At 43.6% G+C, this 21,383-nt stretch overlaps 1 protein-coding gene across 3 annotated transcripts in view; it reads right to left on the reverse strand.

Moving 5' to 3' along the window:
* Positions 1-21,383, reverse strand: part of galt (galactose-1-phosphate uridylyltransferase) — a 96,681-nt gene that overhangs the window by 37,590 nt on the left and 37,708 nt on the right. The gene's annotated exons all lie outside the window — the stretch shown is intronic.

The raw sequence follows: 21,383 nt of genomic DNA on the forward strand, positions 1-21,383 counted from the left end.
ATTATTATTATTTCGGCAAATGAATTGGCCGTTTGAGGGCCTAAACATGCTCGAAAACTCATGAAATTTTGCACACGTGTCAGGTCTGGTGAAAATTTACGTATTTTAATGTTCTCAGACATGGCCAGGGAAAATTAGCTCAGTAGCGCCACCTAGAAAAATGAAAAACGCGAGCCCCCGGTATGGGTATGACCTATAAGTTTGAAAGTCGGTACACCTATATAACGTTCAGAGTCGAACAAAAAAGTCTATTATGGCAATGTCCTAAACCCAACAGGAAGTCCGCCATTTTGGAGTGAAGGTGACATTTTGGCTCTGATTTTACCGTTTCCATGCCTTGTACTTTAACGAACTCCTCCTTGGGATTTGGTCCTATAAACTTCAAATTTGGACAGTGTCAACTACACCCTTGTGCCATGTTAAATTGCGGAGCTTTTGAGTTTTCACAATACTATGAGGCCGTGGCGCCATGGCGAATTTCGATGACTCGCCATCAAAATCTTATTGCCTCTCATTTTGTCATACATTTTCTGACCTTGACCAAAGTGAACACATATGATAAGGCTCCACCCCTGAACATATTTCAACTGCCATATTTGACATGAAGGACAGCGCCACCTAGTGGGAACAGGAAATGTCATGTTTTACACTTTGGGGTACAGTATAGTGATGGGTGACATCTGCAGCCTCAAATTTCTCCAGGAAAGCCTTAAGGAGTTGGTCTTGGGTTACAGTGAAAACTGTGACTTTTCGCAAAAGGGTGTGACCCCAGCAGCATGGCGAACTTTGATGTCACGCCATGAAGAAACAAATTAGTATAACTCAATGAAATCCAGTCTGATCAGTACCAGACTTTACAGGCATGATGACAGACCCGCCCTGAACAGATTGATGTGCCCATTGTCGGAAATACGGACAGCGCCACCTAGTGGCAACAGGAAATGTCATGGCTTTAATTTTGTTGTACTGATTTTCACAGGTTGATCGTGGCCACCTCAAAAGCGGTGAATATCAACATCAGTCCCTCGTGATGCTTCAGTGCAAAAATTGTGACTTTAAACTGAACGGCGCACCCTGGTGGCAACGCGGTCCACCATGAAAGATGAAGTGGCTTTTGAGGGGCTTGGATAGTATATAGAGGCTTTAAATTTAGCACACCCCTCCAAATGGATGAAGGCTTTGTTGTCATGTGATCATTTTTATTGAATAGCGCGAAATGGCTCCACAGCGCCCCCTACAAAATTTCAAAACCACAGCCCCAGCTCTGTGTTTTATGTATGAGTCTGAAACCTGGTAAGCTTATAGGAGATATCAAGATGTACAAAAAAGTCTCTTGGAGCAATATCCAAAATCCAACAGGAAGTCAGCCATTTTAAAATTAATGTGCAATTTTGGCAACATTTTCCCATCTTTTCAGGCACCGTACTTTGACGAACTCCTCCAAGGGATTTCATCAGATTGGACCGATCTGCAGTTTGTGGAATCTAAAGACCTTTGTGATGTTAAATTGCGAAGCTTTTTACGTCCAGGGAAACGGGGTGGTTATGGGGGCACTTAGAGTTTGAATCACTCGCCAAAAAGCAGTAATCTGCTGTCACTCAAAAACACAATGTCCAATCTCTCCCAAACGTCTCAGGTGTGATGAGACTCGAGCTTGGAAGTGTTTGTTATGCCATTTGTACATAATGGTTAGAGCGCCACCTAGTGGAACGACTAACAAATCATGAATGAATGAGTTGAAATGTTAGCTGGTGGTTAAATGCATGAATTCCATCAATGTGACATGAGATCGGAGGTGCTGGTTTTAGGTGTTGGGCGTGGCTCGACGCGCCGGGGGTGCGAGGGCCCTCATAACGCTGCTTGCAGCTTTAATTATTATTATTATTATTATTATTAGGGCCCGAGCACTGACAGTGCGAAGGCCCTATTGTAATTGCTCTGTTTATTATTATTATTATTATTATTATTTCGGCAAATGAATTGGCCGTTTGAGGGCCTAAACATGCTCGAAAACTCATGAAATTTTGCACACGCGTCAGGTCTGGTGAAAATTTACGTATTTTAATGTTCTCAGACATGGCCAGGGAAAATTAGCTCAGTAGCGCCACCTAGAAAAATGAAAAACGCGAGCCCCCGGTATGGGTATTGCCTACAAGTTTGAAAGTCGGTACACCTATATAACGTTCAGAGTCGAACAAAAAAGTCTATTATGGCAATGTCCTAAACCCAACAGGAAGTCCGCCATTTTGGATTGAAGGTGACATTTTGGGTCTGATTTTACCGTTTCCATGCCTTGTACTTTAACGAACTCCTCCTTGGGATTTGGTCCTATAAACTTCAAATTTGGACAGTGTCAACTACACCCTTGTGCCATGTTAAATTGCGGAGCTTTTGAGTTTTCACAATACTATGAGGCCGTGGCGCCATGGCGAATTTCGATGACTCGCCATGAAAATCTTATTGCCTCTCATTCTGTCATACATGTTCCGATCTGGACCAAAGAGCACACATATGATAAGGCTCCACCCCTGAACATATTTCAACTGCCATATTTGACATCAAGGACAGCGCCACCTAGTGGGAACAGGAAATGTCATGTTTTACACTTTGGGGTACAGTATAGTGATGGGTGACATCTGCAGCCTCAAATTTCTCCAGGAAAGCCTTAAGGAGTTGGTCTTGGGTTACAGTGAAAACTGTGACTTTTCGTGAAAGGGTGTGACACCAGCAGCATGGCGAACTTTGATGTCACGCCATGAAGAAACAAATTAGTATAACTCAATGAAATCCAGTCTGATCAGTACCAGACTTTACAGGCATGATGTCACACCCGCCCTGAACAGATTGATGTGCCCATTGTCGGAAATACGGACAGCGCCACCTAGTGGCAACAGGAAATGTCATGGCTTTAATTTTGTTGTACTGATTTTCACAGGTTCATCTTGGCCACCTCAAAAGCGGTGAATATCACCATCAGTCCCTCGTGATGCTTCAGTGCAAAAATTGTGAGTTTAAACTGAACGGCGCACCCTGGTGGCAACGCTGTTCAACATGAAAGATGAAGTGGCTTTTGAGGGTCTTGGCAAGTTTATAGAGGCTTGAAATTTGGCACACACCTCCAAATGGATGAACGCTTTGTTGGCATCTGATCATTTTCATTGAATAGCGCGAAGTGGCTCCACAGCGCCCCCTACAAAATTTCAAAACCACAGCCCCTGCTCTGTGTTCTATGTATGATTCTGAAACCTGGTAAGCTTATAGGAGATATCAAGATGTACAAAAAAGTCTCTTGGTGCAATATCCCAAATCCAACAGGAAGTCAGCCATTTTAAAATTAATGTGCAATTTTGGCAACATTTTCCCCTCTTTTCAGGCATCGTTCTTTGACGAACTCCTCCAAGGGATTTCATCAGATTGCACTATTCTTCAGTGTGTGGAATCCAAAGACCTTTGTGTTGTTAAATTGCGAAGCTTTTTACGTTCAGGGAAACGGGGTGGTTATGGCGGCACGTAGACTCTCAATCGCTCGCCAAAACGCAGTAATCTGCTGTTACTCAAAAAGACAATGTCCAATCTCACCCAAAGGTCGCAGGCATAATGAGACTCGAGTTCGGAAATGTTTGTTATGCCATTTGTACATAATGGTTAGAGTGCCACCTAGTGGAACGACTAGCTAATCATGAATGAATGAGTTGAAATGTTAGCTGGTGGTTAAATGCATGAATTCCATCAATGTGACATCGATCGGACGTGCTGGTTTTAGGTGTTGGGCGTGGCTCGACGCGCCGGGGGTGCGAGGGCCCTCATAACGCTGCTTGCAGCTTTAATTATTATTATTTCGGCAAATGAATTGGCCGTTTGAGGGCCTAAACATGCTCGAAAACTCATGAAATTTTGCACACGCGTCAGGTCTGGTGAAAATTTACGTATTTTAATGTTCTCAGACATGGCCAGGGAAAATTAGCTCAGTAGCGCCACCTAGAAAAATGAAAAACGCGAGCCCCCGGTATGGGTATGACCTACATGTTTGAAAGTCGGTACACCTATATAATGTTCAGAGTCGAACAAAAAAGTCTATTATGGCAATGTCCTAAACCCAACAGGAAGTCCGCCATTTTGGATTGAAGGTGACATTTTGGCTCTGATTTTACCATTTCCATGCCTCGAACTTTGACGAACTCCTCCTTGGGGTTTGATTTCATAACCTTCATATTTGGTCAGTGCCAACTACACCCTTATGCCATGTTAAATTGCGGAGCTTTTGAGTTTTCACAATACCATGAGGCCGTGGCGCCATGGCGAATTTCGATGACTCGCCATGAAAATCTTATTGCCTCTCATTCTGTCATACATGTTCCGATCTGGACCAAAGAGCACACATATGATAAGGCTCCACCCCTGAACATATTTCAACTGCCATATTTGACATCAAGGACAGCGCCACCTAGTGGGAACAGGAAATGTCATGTTTTACACTTTGGGGTACAGTATAGTGATGGGTGACATCTGCAGCCTCAAATTTCTCCAGGAAAGCCTTAAGGAGTTGGTCTTGGGTTACAGTGAAAACTGTGAGTTTTCGCGAAAGGGTGTGACCCCAGCAGCATGGCGAACTTTGATGTCACGCCATGAAGAAACAAATTAGTATAACTCAATGAAATCCAGTCTGATCAGTACCAGACTTTACAGGCATGATGTCAGACCCGCCCTGAACAGATTGATGTGCCCATTGTCGGAAATACGGACAGCGCCACCTAGTGGCAACAGGAAATGTCATGGCTTTAATTTTGTTGTACTGATTTTCACAGGTTCATCTTGGCCACCTCAAAAGCGGTGAATATCACCATCAGTCCCTCGTGATGCTTCAGTGCAAAAATTGTGAGTTTAAACTGAACGGCGCACCCTGGTGGCAATGCTGTTCAACATGAAAGATGAAGTGGCTTTTGAGGGTCTTGGCAAGTTTATAGAGGCTTGAAATTTGGCACACACCTCCAAATGGATGAACGCTTTGTTGGCATGTGATCATTTTCATTGAATAGCGCGAAGTGGCTCCACAGCGCCCCCTACAAAATTTCAAAACCACAGCCCCTGCTCTGTGTTCTATGTATGATTCTGAAACCTGGTAAGCTTATAGGAGATATCAAGATGTACAAAAAAGTCTCTTGGTGCAATATCCCAAATCCAACAGGAAGTCAGCTATTTTAAAATTAATGTGTAATTTTGGCAACATTTTCCCCTCTTTCCAGGCACCGTTCTTTGACGAACTCCTCCAAGGGATTTCATCATATTGAACCAATCTCCAGTGTGTGGAATCTAAAGACCTTTGTGATGTTAAATTGCGAAGCTTTTTACGTTCAGTGAAACGGGGTGGTTATGGTGGCACTTAGAGTTTGAATCACTCGCCAAAAAGCAGTAATCTGCTGTCACTCAAAAACACAATGTCCAAACTCTCCCAAACGTCTCAGGTGTGATGAGACTCGAGCTCGGAAGTGATTGTTATGCCATTTGTACATAATGGTTAGAGCGCCACCTAGTGGAACGACTAACTAATCATGAATGAATGAGTTGAAATGTTAGCTGGTGGTTAAATGCATGAATTCCATCAATGTGACATCAGATTGGAGGTGCTGGTTTTAGGTGTTGGGCTTGGCTCGACGCGCCGGGGGTGCGAGGGCCCTCATAACGCTGCTTGCAGCTTTAATTAGGGCCCGAGCACTGATAGTGCGAAGGCCCTATTGTAATTGCTCCGTTTATTATTATTATTATTATTATTATTATTATTATTATTTCGGCAAATGAATTGGCCGTTTGAGGGCCTAAACATGCTCGAAAACTCATGAAATTTTGCACACGCGTCAGGTCTGGTGAAAATTTACGTATTTTAATGTTCTCAGACATGGCCAGGGAAAATTAGCTCAGTAGCGCCACCTAGAAAAATGAAAAACGCGAGCCCCCGGTATGGGTATGGCCTACAAGATTGAAAGTCGGTACACCGTTATAACGTTCAGAGTCGAACAAAAAAGTCTATTATGGCAATGTCCTAAACCCAACAGGAAGTCCGCCATTTTGGATTGAAGGTGACATTTTGGCTCTGATTTTACCGTTTCCATGCCTTGTACTTTAACGAACTCCTCCTTGGGATTTGGTCCTATATACTTCAAATTTGGACAGTGTCAACTACACCCTTGTGCCATGTTAAATTGCGGAGCTTTTGAGTTTTCACAATACTATGAGGCCGTGGCGCCATGGCGAATTTCGATGACTCGCCATGAAAATCTTATTGCCTCTCATTTTGTCATACATTTTCTGACCTTGACCAAAGTGAACACATATGATAAGGCTCCACCCCTGAACATATTTCAACTGCCATATTTGACATCAAGGACAGCGCCACCTAGTGGGAACAGGAAATGTCATGTTTTACACTTTGGGGTACAGTATAGTGATGGGTGACATCTGCAGCCTCAAATTTCTCCAGGAAAGCCTTAAGGAGTTGGTCTTGGGTTACAGTGAAAACTGTGAGTTTTCGCGAAAGGGTGTGACCCCAGCAGCATGGCGAACTTTGATGTCACGCCATGAAGAAACAAATTAGTATAACTCCATGAAATCCAGTCTGATTAGTACCAGACTTTACAGGCATGATGTCACACCCGCCCTGAACAGATTGATGTGCCCATTGTCAGGAATATGAAGAGCGCCACCTAGTGGGAACAGGAAATGTCATGTCTTACACTTTGTTGTACTGATTTTCACAGGTTCATAGTGGCCACCTCAAAAGCGGTGAATATCACCATCAGTCCTTGATGATGCTTTAGTGCAAAAATTGTGACTTTAAACTGAACGGCGCACCCTGGTGGCAACGCTGTTCACCATGAAAAATGAAGTTGCTTTTGAGGGGCTTGGAAAGTTTATAGAGGCTTGAAATTTGGCGCACACCTCCATTGTCCTTAAGGCTTTGTTGTTATGTGATCATTTTCATTGAATAGCGCAAGATGGCTCCACAGCGCCCCCTACAAAATTTCAAAACATCAGCCCCAGCTCTGTGTTTTATGTATGAGTCTGAAACCTGGTAAGCTTATAGGAGATATCAAGATGTACAAAAAAGTCTCTTGGAGCAATATCCCAAATCCAACAGGAAGTCAGCCATTTTAAAATTAATGTGTAATTTTTGTGACATTTTCGCCTCTTTCCAGGCACCGTTCTTTGACGAACTCCTCCAAGGGATTTCATCATATTGAACCAATCTCCAGTGTGTGGAATCTAAAGACCTTTGTGATGTTAAATTGCGAAGCTTTTTACGTTCAGGGAAATGGGGTTGTCATGGCGGCACGTGGAGTTTCAGTCACTCGCCAAAAAGCAGTAATCTGCTGTCACTCAAAATCAAAATGTCCAATATGTCCCAAAGGTCGCAGGCGTGATGAGACTCGAGCTGGGAAATGTTTGTTATGCCATTTGTCAGTAATGGTTAGAGCGCCACCTAGTGGGACGACTATAATCATGAATGAATGAGATGAAATGTTAGCTGGTGGTTGAATGCATGAATTTCATCAATGTGACATCAGATCGGAGGTGCTGGTTTTAGGTGTTGGGCGTGGCTCGACGTGCCGGGGGTGCGAGGGCCCTCATAACGCTGCTTGCAGCTTTAATTAGGGCCCGAGCACTGATAGTGCGAAGGCCCTATTGTAATTGCTCTGTTTATTATTATTATTATTATTATTATTATTATTATTATTATTATTTCGGCAAATGAATTGGCCGTTTGAGGGCCTAAACATGCTCGAAAACTCATGAAATTTTGCACACGCGTCAGGTCTGGTGAAAATTTACGTATTTTAATGTTCTCAGACATGGCCAGGGAAAATTAGCTCAGTAGCGCCACCTAGAAAAATGAAAAACGCGAGCCCCCGGTATGGGTATGACCTACATGTTTGAAAGTCGGTACACCTATATAATGTTCAGAGTCGAACAAAAAAGTCTATTATGGCAATGTCCTAAACCCAACAGGAAGTCCGCCATTTTGGATTGAAGGTGACATTTTGGCTATGATTTTACCGTTTCCATGCCTCGAACTTTAACGAACTCCTCCTTGGGATTTGGTCCTATAAACTTCAAATTTGGACAGTGTCAACTACACCCTTGTGCCATGTTAAATTGCGGAGCTTTTGAGTTTTCACAATAGTATGAGGCCGTGGCGCCATGGCGAATTTTGATGACTCGCCATGAAAATCTTATTGCCTCTCATTCTGTCATACATGTTCCGATCTGGACCAAAGAGCACACATATGATAAGGCTCCACCCCTGAACATATTTCAACTGCCATATTTGACATCAAGGACAGCGCCACCTAGTGGGAACAGGAAATGTCATGTTTTACACTTTGGGGTACAGTATAGTGATGGGTGACATCTGCAGCCTCAAATTTCTCCAGGAAAGGCGTAAGGAGTTGGTCTTGGGGTACAGTGAAAACTGTGAGTTTTCGCGAAAGGGTGTGACCCCAGCAGCATGGCGAACTTTGATGTCACGCCATGAAGAAACAAATTAGTATAACTCAATGAAATCCAGTCTGATCAGTACCAGACTTTACAGGCATGATGTCAGACCCGCCCTGAACAGATTGATGTGCCCATTGTCGGAAATACGGACAGCGCCACCTAGTGGCAACAGGAAATGTCATGGCTTTCATTTTGTTGTACTGATTTTCACAGGTTCATCGTGGCCACCTCAAAAGCGGTGAATATCACCATCAGTCCTTGATGATGCTTTAGTGCAAAAATTGTGACTTTAAACTGAACGGCGCACCCTGGTGGCAACGCTGTTCACCGTGAAAAATGAAGTGGCTTTTGAGGGGCTTGGAAAGTTTATAGAGGCTTGAAATTTGGCGCACACCTCCATTGTGCTTAAGGCTTTGTTGTTATGTGATCATTTTCATTGAATAGCGCGAAATGGCTCCACAGCGCCCCCTACAAAATTTCAAAACATCAGCCCCAGCTCTGTTTTTTATCTATGAGTCTGAAACCTGGTAAGCTTATAGGAGATATCAAGATGTACAAAAAAGTCTCTTGGAGCAATATCCCAAATCTAACAGGAAGTCAGCCATTTTAAAATTAATGTGTAATTTTTGTGATATTTTCCACTCTTTCCAGGCACCGTTCTTTGACGAACTCCTCCAAGGGATTTCATCATATTGAACCAATCTCCAGTGTGTGGAATCTAAAGACCTTTGTGATGTTAAATTGCGAAGCTTTTTACGTTCAGGGAAACGGGGTGGTCATGGCGCCATGTGGAGTTTCAGTCACTCGCCAAAAAGCAGTAATCTGCTGTCACTCAAAATCAAAATGTCCAATATGTCCCAAAGGTCGCAGGCGTGATGAGACTCGAGCTCGGAAATGTTTGTTATGCCATTTGTCAGTAATGGTTAGAGCGCCACCTAGTGGGACGACTATAATCATGATTGAATGAGATGAAATGTTAGCTGGTGGTTGAATGCATGAATTTCATCAATGTGACATCAGATCGGACGTGCTGGTTTTAGGTGTTGGGCGTGGCTCGACACGCCAGGGTGCGAGGGCCCTCATAACGCTGCTTGCAGCTTTAATTATTATTATTATTATTATTCACCCCAAACAAGGGCCTTTTTGAGGGCCTAAACATGCTCAAAAACTCATGAAATTTTGCACACATGCCAGGTCTGGTGAAAAATTTTGTATTTTAATGGTTTTACATATGAGCACTGGGAAATGGCTCTAGAGCGCCACCTATGCCTTGTTAAATGCAGCCCTACGACCACATCGTTTGAGCTACATGTATGAAATTTGGCACACATGTGTATCATGCCAAGACGAACAAAAAAGTCAGTGGGCCCATTGACGCCAACCCAACAGGAAGTCCGCCATTTGGAAGAGAAGGTGACATTTTGGCTCTAATTTTGCCATTTCCATGCCTCGAACTTTTGCGAACTCCTCCTTGGGGTTTCATTTCATAACCTTCAAATTTGGACAGTGTCAACTACACCCTTGTGCCATGTTAAATTGCGGAGCTTTTGAGTTTTCACAATACTATGAGGCCGTGGCGCCATGGCGAATTTCGATGACTCGCCATGAAAATCTTATTGCCTCTCATTTTGTCATACATTTTCTGACCTTGACCAAAGTGAACACATATGATAAGGCTCCACCCCTGAACATATTTCAACTGCCATATTTGACACCAGGGACAGCGCCACCTAGTGGGAACAGGAAATGTCATGTTTTACACTTTGGGGTACAGTATAGTGATGGGTGACATCTGCAGCCTCAAATTTCTCCAGGAAAGCCTTAAGGAGTTGGTCTTGGGTTACAGTGAAAACTGTGAGTTTTCGCGAAAGGGTGTGACCCCAGCAGCATGGCGAACTTTGATGTCACGCCATGAAGAAACAAATTAGTATAACTCAATGAAATCCAGTCTGATCAGTACCAGACTTTACAGGCATGATGTCAGACCCGCCCTGAACAGATTGATGTGCCCATTGTCGGAAATACGGACAGCGCCACCTAGTGGCAACAGGAAATGTCATGGCTTTAACTTTGTTGTACTGATTTTCACAGGTTCATCGTGGCCACCTCAAAAGCGGTGAATATCACCATCAGTCCCTCGTGATGCTTCAGTGCAAAAAATGTGACTTTAAACTGAACGGCGCACCCTGGTGGCAACGCGGTCCACCATGAAAGATGAAGTGACTTTTGAGGGGCTTGGAAAGTTTATAGAGGCTTGAAATTTGGCACACACCTCCAAATGGATGAAGGCATTGTTGTTATGTAACCATTTTCCTTGAATAGCGCAAAATGGCTCCACAGCGCCCCCTACAATATTTCAAAACATCAGCCCCTGCTCTGTGTTTCATCTATGAGTCTGACACTTGGTAAGCTTGTGTAAGATATCAAGATGTACAAAAAAGTCTCTTGGAGCCATATCCCAAATCCAACAGGAAGTCAGCCATTTTAAAATTAATGTGTAATTTTGATGACATTTTCCCCCCTTTTCAGGCCTCATACTTTGACGAACTCCTCCAAGGGATTTCATCATATTGAAGCATTCTTCAGTGTGTAGAATCTAAAGACCTTTGTGATGTTAAATTGCGAAGCTTTTTCCGTTCAGGGAAACGGGGTGGTCATGGCGGCACGTAGAGTTTCAATCACTCGCAAAAAGCAGTAATCTGCTGTCACTAAAAAACACAATGTCCAATCTCTCCCAAAGGTCGCAGGTGTGATGAGACTCGAGCTTGGAAATGTTTGTTATGCTATTTGTCAATAATGGTTAGAGCGCCACCTAGTGGCATGACTATAATCCTGGTTGAATAAGATGAAATGTTAGCTGGTGATTAAAAGCATGAAATCCATCAATGTGACATCACATCGGACGTGCCGGTTTGAGGTGTTGGCAGTGGCTCGACGTGCCGGGGGTGCGAGGGCCCTCATAACGCTGCTTGCAGCTTTAATTATTAGGGCCCGAGCACCGAGAGTGCGAAGGCCCTATTGTATCTGCTCCGTTTCTTATTATTATTATTATTATTATTATTATTATTATTATTATTATTATTATTATTATTATTCAGGCGAAACAAGGGCCTTTTTGAGGGCCTAAACATGCTCAAAAACTCATGAAATTTTGCACACATGCCAGGTCTGGTGAAAAATTTTGTATTTTAATGGTTTTACATATGAGCACTGGGAAATGGCTCTACAGCGCCACCTATGCCTTGTTAAATGCAGCCCTACGACCACATGGTTTGAGCTACATGTATGAAATTTGGCACACATGTGTATCATGCCAAGACGAACAAAAAAGTCTGTGGGCCCATTGACGCAAACCCAACAGGAAGTCCGCCATTTGGAAGAGAAGGTGACATTTTGGCTCTAATTTTGCCATTTCCATGCCTCGAACTTTTGCGAACTCCTCCTTGGGGTTTCATTTCATAACCTTCAAATTTGGACAGTGTCAACTACACCCTTGTGCCATGTTAAATTGCGGAGCTTTTGAGTTTTCACAATACTATGAGGCCGTGGCGCCATGGCGAATTTCGATGACTCGCCATGAAAATCTTATTGCCTCTCATTTTGTCATACATTTTCTGACCTTGACCAAAGTGAACACATATGATAAGGCTCCACCCCTAAACATATTTCAACTGCCATATTTGACATGAAGGACAGCACCACCTAGTGGGAACAGGAAATGTCATGTTTTACACTTTGGGGTACAGTATAGTGATGGGTGACATCTGCAGCCTCAAATTTCTCCAGAAAACCCTTAAGGAGTTGGTCTTGGGTTACAGTGAAAACTGTGACTTTTCGCAAAAGGGTGTGACCCCAGCAGCATGGCGAACTTTGATGTCACGCCATGAAGAAACAAATTAGTATAACTCCATGAAATCCAGTCTGATCAGTACCAGACTTTACAGGCATGAAGTCAGACCCGCCCTGAACAGATTGATGTGCCCATTGTCGGGAATACGGACAGCGCCACCTAGTGGCAACAGGAAATGTCATGGCTTTAATTTTGTTGTACTGTTTTTCACAGGTTCATCGTGGCCACCTCAAAAGCGGTGAATATCACCATCAGTCCCTCGTGATGCTTCAGTGCAAAAATTGTGAGTTTAAACTGAACGGCGCACCCTGGTGGCAACGCTGTTCAACATGAAAGATGAAGTGGCTTTTGAGGGGCTTGGCAAGTTTATAGAGGCTTGAAATTTGGCACACACCTCCAAATGGATGAAGGCTTTGTTGGCATGTGATCATTTTCATTGAATAGCGCGAAATTGCTCCACAGCGCCCCCTACAAAATTTTAAAACCACAGCCCCTGCTCTGTGTTCTATGTATGATTCTGAAACCTGGTAAGCTTATAGGAGATATCAAGATGTACAAAAAAGTCTCTTGGTGCAATATCCCAAATCCAACAGAAAGTCAGCCATTTTAATATTAATGTGTAATTTTGGCAACATTTTCCCCTCTTTCCAGGCACCGTTCTTTGACGAACTCCTCCAAGGGATTTCATCATATTGAACCAATCTCCAGTGTGTGGAATCTAAAGACCTTTGTGATGTTAAATTGCGAAGCTTTTTACGTCCAGGGAAACGGGGTGGTTATGGCGGCACTTAGAGTTTGAATCACTCGCCACAAAGCAGTAATCTGCTGTCACTCAAAAACACAATGTCCAATCTCTCCCAAAGCTCATAGGCGTGATGAGACTCGAGCTTGGAAGTGTTTGTTATGCCATTTGTACATAATGGTTAGAGCGCCACCTAGTGGAACGACTAACTAATCATGAATGAATGAGGTGAAATGTTAGCTGGTGGTTAAATGCATGAATTCCATCAATGTGACATCAGATCGGACGTGCTGGTTTTAGGTGTTGGGCGTGGCTCGACGCGCCGGGGGTGCGAGGGCCCTCATAACGCTGCTTGCAGCTTTAATTATTATTATTATTATTCACCCCAAACAAGGGCCTTTTTGAGGGCCTAAACATGCTCAAAAACTCATGAAATTTTGCACACATGCCAGGTCTGGTGAAAAATTTTGTATTTTAATGGTTTTACATATGAGCACTGGGAAATGGCTCTAGAGCGCCACCTATGCCTTGTTAAATGCAGCCCTACGACCACATGGTTTGAGCTACATGTATGAAATTTGGCACACATATGTATCATGCCAAGACGAACAAAAAAGTCTGTGGGCCCATTGACGCAAACCCAACAGGAAGTCCGCCATTTGGAAGAGAAGGTGACATTTTGGCTCTAATTTTGCCATTTCCATGCCTCGAACTTTTGCGAACTCCTCCTTGGGGTTTCATTTCATAACCTTCAAATTTGGACAGTGTCAACTACACACCTGGGCCATGTTAAATTGCGGAGCTTTTGAGTTTTCACAATACTATGAGGCCGTGGCGCCATGGCGAATTTCGATGACTCGCCATGAAAATCTTATTGCCTCTCATTTTGTCATACATTTTCTGACCTTGACCAAAGTGAACACATATGATAAGGCTCCACCCCTGAACATATTTCAACTGCCATATTTGACACCAGGGACAGCGCCACCTAGTGGGAACAGGAAATGTCATGTTTTACACTTTGGGGTACAGTATAGTGATGGGTGACACCTGCAGCCTCAAATTTCTCCAGGAAAGCCTTAAGGAGTTGGTCTTGGGTTACAGTGAAAACTGTGACTTTTCGCAAAAGGGTGTGACCCCAGCAGCATGGCGAACTTTGATGTCACGCCATGAAGAAACAAATTAGTATAACTCAATGAAATCCAGTCTGATCAGTACCAGACTTTACAGGCATGATGTCAGACCCGCCCTGAACAGATTGACGTGCCCATTGTCGGAAATACGGACAGCGCCACCTAGTGGCCACAGGAAATGTCATGGCTTTAATTTTGTTGTACTGATTTTCACAGGTTCATCGTGGCCACCTCAAAAGCGGTGAATATCACCATCAGTCCCTCGTGATGCTTCAGTGCAAAAATTGTGACTTTACACTGAACGGCGCACCCTGGTGGCAACGCGGTTCAACATGAAAGATGAAGTGGCTTTTGAGGGGCTTGGAAAGTTTATAGAGGCTTTAAATTTGGCACACACCCCCAAATGGATGAAGCCTTTGTTGTCATATGATCATTTTCATTGAATAGCGCGAAATTGCTCCACAGCGCCCCCTACAAAGTTTCAAAATATCAGCCCCTGCTCTGTGTTTTATCTATGAGTCTGAAACTTGGTAAGCTCATGGAAGATATTAAGATGTACAAAAAAGTCTCTTGGAGCAATATCCCAAATCCAACAGGAAGTCAGCCATTTTAAAATTCATGTGTAATTTTGGCGACATTTTCCCCTCTTTTCAGGCTTCATACTTTGACGAACTCCTCCAAGGGATTTCATCAGATTGGACCGATCTGAAGTTTGTGGAATCTAAAGACCTTTGTGATGTTAAATTGCGAAGCTTTTTACGTTCAGGGAAACGGGGTGGTCATGGCGGCACTTAGAGTTTCAATCACTCGCCAAAAAGCAGTAATCTGCTGTCACTCAAAAACACAATATCCAATCTCTCCCAAACTTCGCAGGTGTGATGAGACTCGAGCTTGGAAATGTTTGTTATGCCATTTGTCAGTAATAGTTAGAGCGCCACCTAGTGGGACGACTATAATCATGGTTCAATGAGTTGAAATGTTAGCTGGTGGTTAAATGCATGAATTCCATCAATGTGACATCACATTGGACGTGCTGGTTTTAGGTGTTGGGCGTGGCTCGACACGCCAGGGTGCGAGGGCCCTCATAACGCTGCTTGCAGCTTTAATTATTATTATTATTCACCCCAAACAAGGGCCTTTTTGAGGGCCTAAACATGCTCAAAAACTCATGAAATTTTGCACACATGCCAGGTCTGGTGAAAAATTTTGTATTTTAATGGTTTTACCTATGAGCACTGGGAAATGGCTCTACAGCGCCACCTATGCCTTGTTAAATGCAGCCCTACGACCACATGGTTTGAGCTACATGTATGAAATTTGGCACACATGTGTATCATGCCAAGACGAACAAAAAAGTCTGTGGGCCCATTGACGCAAACCCAACAGGAAGTCCGCCATTTGGAAGAGAAGGTGACATTTTGGCTCTAATTTTGCCATTTCCATGCCTCGAACTTTAACGAACTCCTCCTTGGGATTTGGTCCTATAAACTTCAAATTTGGACAGTGTCAACTACACCCTTGTGCCATGTTAAATTGCGGAGCTTTTGAGTTTTCACAATACCATGAGGCCGTGGCGCCATGGCGAATTTTGATGACTCGCCATGAAAATCTTATTGCCTCTCATTTTGTCATACATTTTCTGACCTTGACCAAAGTGAACACATATGATAAGGCTCCACCCCTGAACATATTTCAACTGCCATATTTGACACCAGGGACAGCGCCACCTAGTGGGAACAGGAAATGTCATGTTTTACACTTTGGGGTACAGTATAGTGATGGGTGACATCTGCAGCCTCAAATTTCTCCAGGAAAGCCTTAAGGAGTTGGTCTTGGGTTACAGTGAAAACTGTGAGTTTTCGCGAAAGGGTGTGACCCCAGCAGCATGGCGAACTTTGATGTCACGCCATGAAGAAACAAATTAGTATAACTCAATGAAATCCAGTCTGATCAGTACCAGACTTTACAGGCATGATGTCAGACCCGCCCTGAACAGATTGATGTGCCCATTGTCGGAAATACGGACAGCGCCACCTAGTGGCAACAGGAAATGTCATGGCTTTCATTTTGTTGTACTGATTTTCACAGGTTCATCGTGGCCACCTGAAAAGCGGTGAATATCACCATCAGTCCCTCGTGATGCTTCAGTGCAAAAATTGTGACTTTAAACTGAACGGCGCACCCTGGTGGCAACGCTGTTCACCATGAAAGATGAAGTGGCTTTTGAGGGTCTTGGCAAGTGTATAGAGGCTTGAAATTTGGCGCACACCTCCAATGTGACGAAGGCTTTGTTGTCATGTGATCATTTTCATTGAATATCCCAAAATGGCTCCACAGCGCCCCCTACAAAATTTCAAAACCACAGCCCCAGCTCTGTGTTTTATGTATGAATCTGAAACCTGGTAGGCTTATAGGAGATATCAAGATGTACAAAAAAGTCTCTTGGAGCAATATCCCAAATCCAACAGGAAGTCAGCCATTTTAAAATTAATGTGTAATTTTGGCGACATTTTCCCCTCTTTTCAGGCTTCATACTTTGACGAACTCCTCCAAGGGATTTCATCAGATTGGACCGATCTGAAGTTTGTGGAATCTAAAGACCTTTGTGATGTTAAATTGCGAAGCTTTTTACGTCCAGGGAAACGGGGTGGTTATGGCGGCACTTAGAGTTTGAATCACTCGCCAAAAAGCAGTAATCTGCTGTCACTCAAAAACACAATGTCCAATCTCTCCCAAACGTCTCAGGTGTGATGAGACTCGAGCTTGGAAGTGTTTGTTATGCCATTTGTACATAATGGTTAGAGCGCCACCTAGTGGAATGACTAACTAATCATGAATGAATGAGTTGAAATGTTAGCTGGTGGTTAAATGCATGAATTCCATCAATGTGACATCAGATCGGACGTGCTGGTTTTAGGTGTTGGGCGTGGCTCGACGCGCCGGGGGTGCGAGGGCCCTCATAACGCTGCTTGCAGCTTTAATTAGGGCCCGAGCACTGAGAGTGCGAAGGCCCTATTGTATCTGCTCCGTTTCTTATTATTATTAGGGCCCGAGCACCGAGAGTGCGAAGGCCCTATTGTATCTGCTCCGTTTCTTCTTATTAGGGCCCGAGCACTGACAGTGCGAAGGCCCTATTGTAATTGCTCTGTTTATTATTATTATTATTATTATTATTATTATTATTATTATTCCGGCAAATGAATTGGCCGTTTGAGGGCCTAAATATGCTCGAAAACTCATGAAATTTTGCACACGCGTCAGGTCTGGTGAAAATTTACGTATTTTAATGTTCTCAGACATGGCCAGGGAAAATTAGCTCAGTAGCGCCACCTAGAAAAATGAAAAACGCGAGCCCCCGGTATGGGTATGACCTACATGTTTGAAAGTCGGTACACCTATATAACGTTCAGAGTCGAACAAAAAAGTCTATTATGGCAATGTCCTAAACCCAACAGGAAGTCCGCCATTTTGGATTGAAGGTGACATTTTGGCTCTGATTTTACCGTTTCCATGCCTTGTACTTTAACGAACTCCTCCTTGGGATTTGGTCCTATAAACTTCAAATTTGGACAGTGTCAACTACACCCTTGTGCCATGTTAAATTGCGGAGCTTTTGAGTTTTCACAATAGTATGAGGCCGTGGCGCCATGGCGAATTTTGATGACTCGCCATGAAAATCTTATTGCCTCTCATTCTGTCATACATGTTCCGATCTGGACCAAAGAGCACACATATGATAAGGCTCCACCCCTGAACATATTTCAACTGCCATATTTGACATCAAGGACAGCGCCACCTAGTGGGAACAGGAAATGTCATGTTTTACACTTTGGGGTACAGTATAGTGATGGGTGACATCTGCAGCCTCAAATTTCTCCAGGAAAGCCTTAAGGAGTTGGTCTTGGGTTACAGTGAAAACTGTGACTTTTCGCAAAAGGGTGTGACCCCAGCAGCGTGGCGAACTTTGATGTCACGCCATGAAGAAACAAATTAGTATAACTCAATGAAATCCAGTCTGATCAGTACCAGACTTTACAGGCATGATGTCAGACCCGCCCTGAACAGATTGATGTGCCCATTGTCGGAAATACGGACAGCGCCACCTAGTGGCAACAGGAAATGTCATGGCTTTAATTTTGTTGTACTGATTTTCACAGGTTCATCTTGGCCACCTCAAAAGCGGTGAATATCACCATCAGTCCCTCGTGATGCTTCAGTGCAAAAATTGTGAGTTTAAACTGAACGGCGCACCCTGGTGGCAACGCTGTTCAACATGAAAGATGAAGTGGCTTTTGAGGGTCTTGGCAAGTTTATAGAGGCTTGAAATTTGGCACACACCTCCAAATGGATGAAGGCTTTGTTGGCATGTGATCATTTTCATTGAATAGCGCGAAATTGCTCCACAGCGCCCCCTACAAAATTTCAAAACCACAGCCCCTGCTCTGTGTTCTATGTATGATTCTGAAACCTGGTAAGCTTATAGGAGATATCAAGATGTACAAAAAAGTCTCTTGGAGCAATATCCCAAATCCAACAGGAAGTCAGCCATTTTAAAATTAATGTGTAATTTTGGCAACATTTTCCCCTCTTTCCAGGCACCGTTCTTTGACGAACTCCTCCAAGGGATTTCATCATATTGAACCAATCTCCAGTGTGTGGAATCTAAAGACCTTTGTGATGTTAAATTGCGAAGCTTTTTACGTTCAGTGAAACGGGGTGGTTATGGTGGCACTTAGAGTTTGAATCACTCGCCAAAAAGCAGTAATCTGCTGTCACTCAAAAACACAATGTCCAATCTCTCCCAAAGCTCATAGGCGTGATGAGACTCGAGCTCGGAAATGTTTGTTATGCCATTTGTACATAATGGTTAGAGCGCCACCTAGTGGAACGACTAACTAATCATGAATGAATGAGTTGAAATGTTAGCTGGTGGTTAAATGCATGAATTCCATCAATGTGACATCAGATCGGAGGTGCTGGTTTTAGGTGTTGGGCTTGGCTCGACGCGCCGGGGGTGCGAGGGCCCTCGTAACGCTGCTTGCAGCTTTAATTATTATTATTATTATTATTATTCACCCCAAACAAGGGCCTTTTTGAGGGCCTAAACATGCTCAAAAACTCATGAAATTTTGCACACATGCCAGGTCTGGTGAAAAATTTTGTATTTTAATGGTTTTACATATGAGCACTGGGAAATGGCTCTACAGCGCCACCTATGCCTTGTTAAATGCAGCCCTACGACCACATCGTTTGAGCTACATGTATGAAATTTGGCACACATGTGTATCATGCCAAGACGAACAAAAAAGTCTGGGGGCCCATTGACGCAAACCCAACAGGAAGTCCGCCATTTGGAAGAGAAGGTGACATTTTGGCTCTAATTTTGCCATTTCCATGCCTCGAACTTTTGCGAACTCCTCCTTGGGATTTGGTTGTATAAGCTTCATCTTTGGTCAGTGTCAACTACACACCTGGGCCATGTTAAATTGCGGAGCTTTTGAGTTTTCACAATACTATGAGGCCGTGGCGCCATGGCGAATTTCGATGACTCGCCATGAAAATCTTATTGCCTCTCATTTTGTCATACATTTTCTGACCTTGACCAAAGTGAACACATATGATAAGGCTCCACCCCTGAACATATTTCAACTGCCATATTTGACACCAAGGACAGCGCCACCTAATGGGAACAGGAAATGTCATGTTTTACACTTTGGGGTACAGTATAGTGATGGGTGACACCTGCAGCCTCAAATTTCTCCAGGAAAGCCTTAAGGAGTTGGTCTTGGGTTACAGTGAAAACTGTGACTTTTCGCAAAAGGGTGTGACCCCAGCAGCATGGCGAACTTTGATGTCACGCCATGAAGAAACAAATTAGTATAACTCAATGAAATCCAGTCTGTTCAGTACCAGACTTTACAGGCATGATGTCAGACCCGCCCTGAACAGATTGATGTGCCCATTGTCGGGAATACGTACAGCGCCACCTAGTGGCAACAGGAAATGTCATGGCTTTAATTTTGTTGTACTGATTTTCACAGGTTCATCGTGGCCACCTCAAAAGCGGTGAATATCAACATCAGTCCCTCGTGATGCTTCAGTGCAAAAATTGTGACTTTAAACTGAACGGCGCACCCTGGTGGCAACGCTGTTCAACATGAAAGATGAAGTGGCTTTTGAGGGGCTTGCAAGTTTATAGAGGCTTGAAATTTGGCCCACACCTCCAAATGGATGACGGCTTTGTTGTCATGTGATCATTTTCATTGAATAGCGCGAAATTGCTCCACAGCGCCCCCTACAAAATTTCAAAACAACAGCCCCTGCTCTGTGTTTCATCTATGAGTCTGAAACCTGGTAAGCTTATGGAAAATATCAAGATGTACAAAAAAGTCTCTTGGAGCAATAGCCCAAATCCAACAGGAAGTCAGCCATTTTAAAATTAATGTGCAATTTTGGCGACATTTTCCCCTCTTTTCAGGCTTCATACTTTGACGAACTCCTCCAAGGGATTTCATCATATTGAAGCATTCTTCAGTGTGTAGAATCTAAAGACCTTTGTGATGTTAAATTGCGAAGCTTTTTCCGTTCATGGAAACGGGGTGGTCATGGCGGCACGTAGAGTTTCAATCACTCGCAAAAAGCAGTAATCTGCTGTCACTCAAAAACACAATGTCCAATCTCTCCCAAAGGTCGCAGGTGTGATGAGACTCGAGCTTGGAAATGTTTGTTATGATATTTGTCAATAATGGTTAGAGCGCCACCTAGAGGCATGACTATAATCCTGGTTGAATAAGATGAAATGTTAGCTGGTGATTAAAAGCATGAAATCCATCAATGTGACATCACATCGGACGTGCCGGTTTGAGGTGTTGGCAGTGGCTCGACGTGCCGGGGGTGCGAGGGCCCTCATAACGCTGCTTGCAGCTTTAATCATTTAAGTTTGTATTTCTTTTTAGTTCTGACGGCATTGTATCGGCTGTGGTTGGACATCATTACAAGTTAAGGCATGTCGAAGAATCCTCCTGTCCGAAATAAATGTCAGTTAAAACACAAGGAACAAGTTGAGCTTTATTACGACTCGAGGGGAGTAACAGTCAGAACTCAGCCTGCTTCGTGCTGGAGGAGAGAGAAGGAGAAAGAGGTCTGCCGCAGCGGAGCCGAGCGGGAG

Source organism: Copadichromis virginalis, linkage group LG7 (genome assembly GCF_057382275.1).
Source record: "Copadichromis virginalis isolate Kocher_CV1m ecotype Utaka linkage group LG7, C_Virginalis_male_GT1.1, whole genome shotgun sequence".
In the NCBI taxonomy this organism is placed as follows: domain Eukaryota; kingdom Metazoa; phylum Chordata; class Actinopteri; order Cichliformes; family Cichlidae; genus Copadichromis; species Copadichromis virginalis.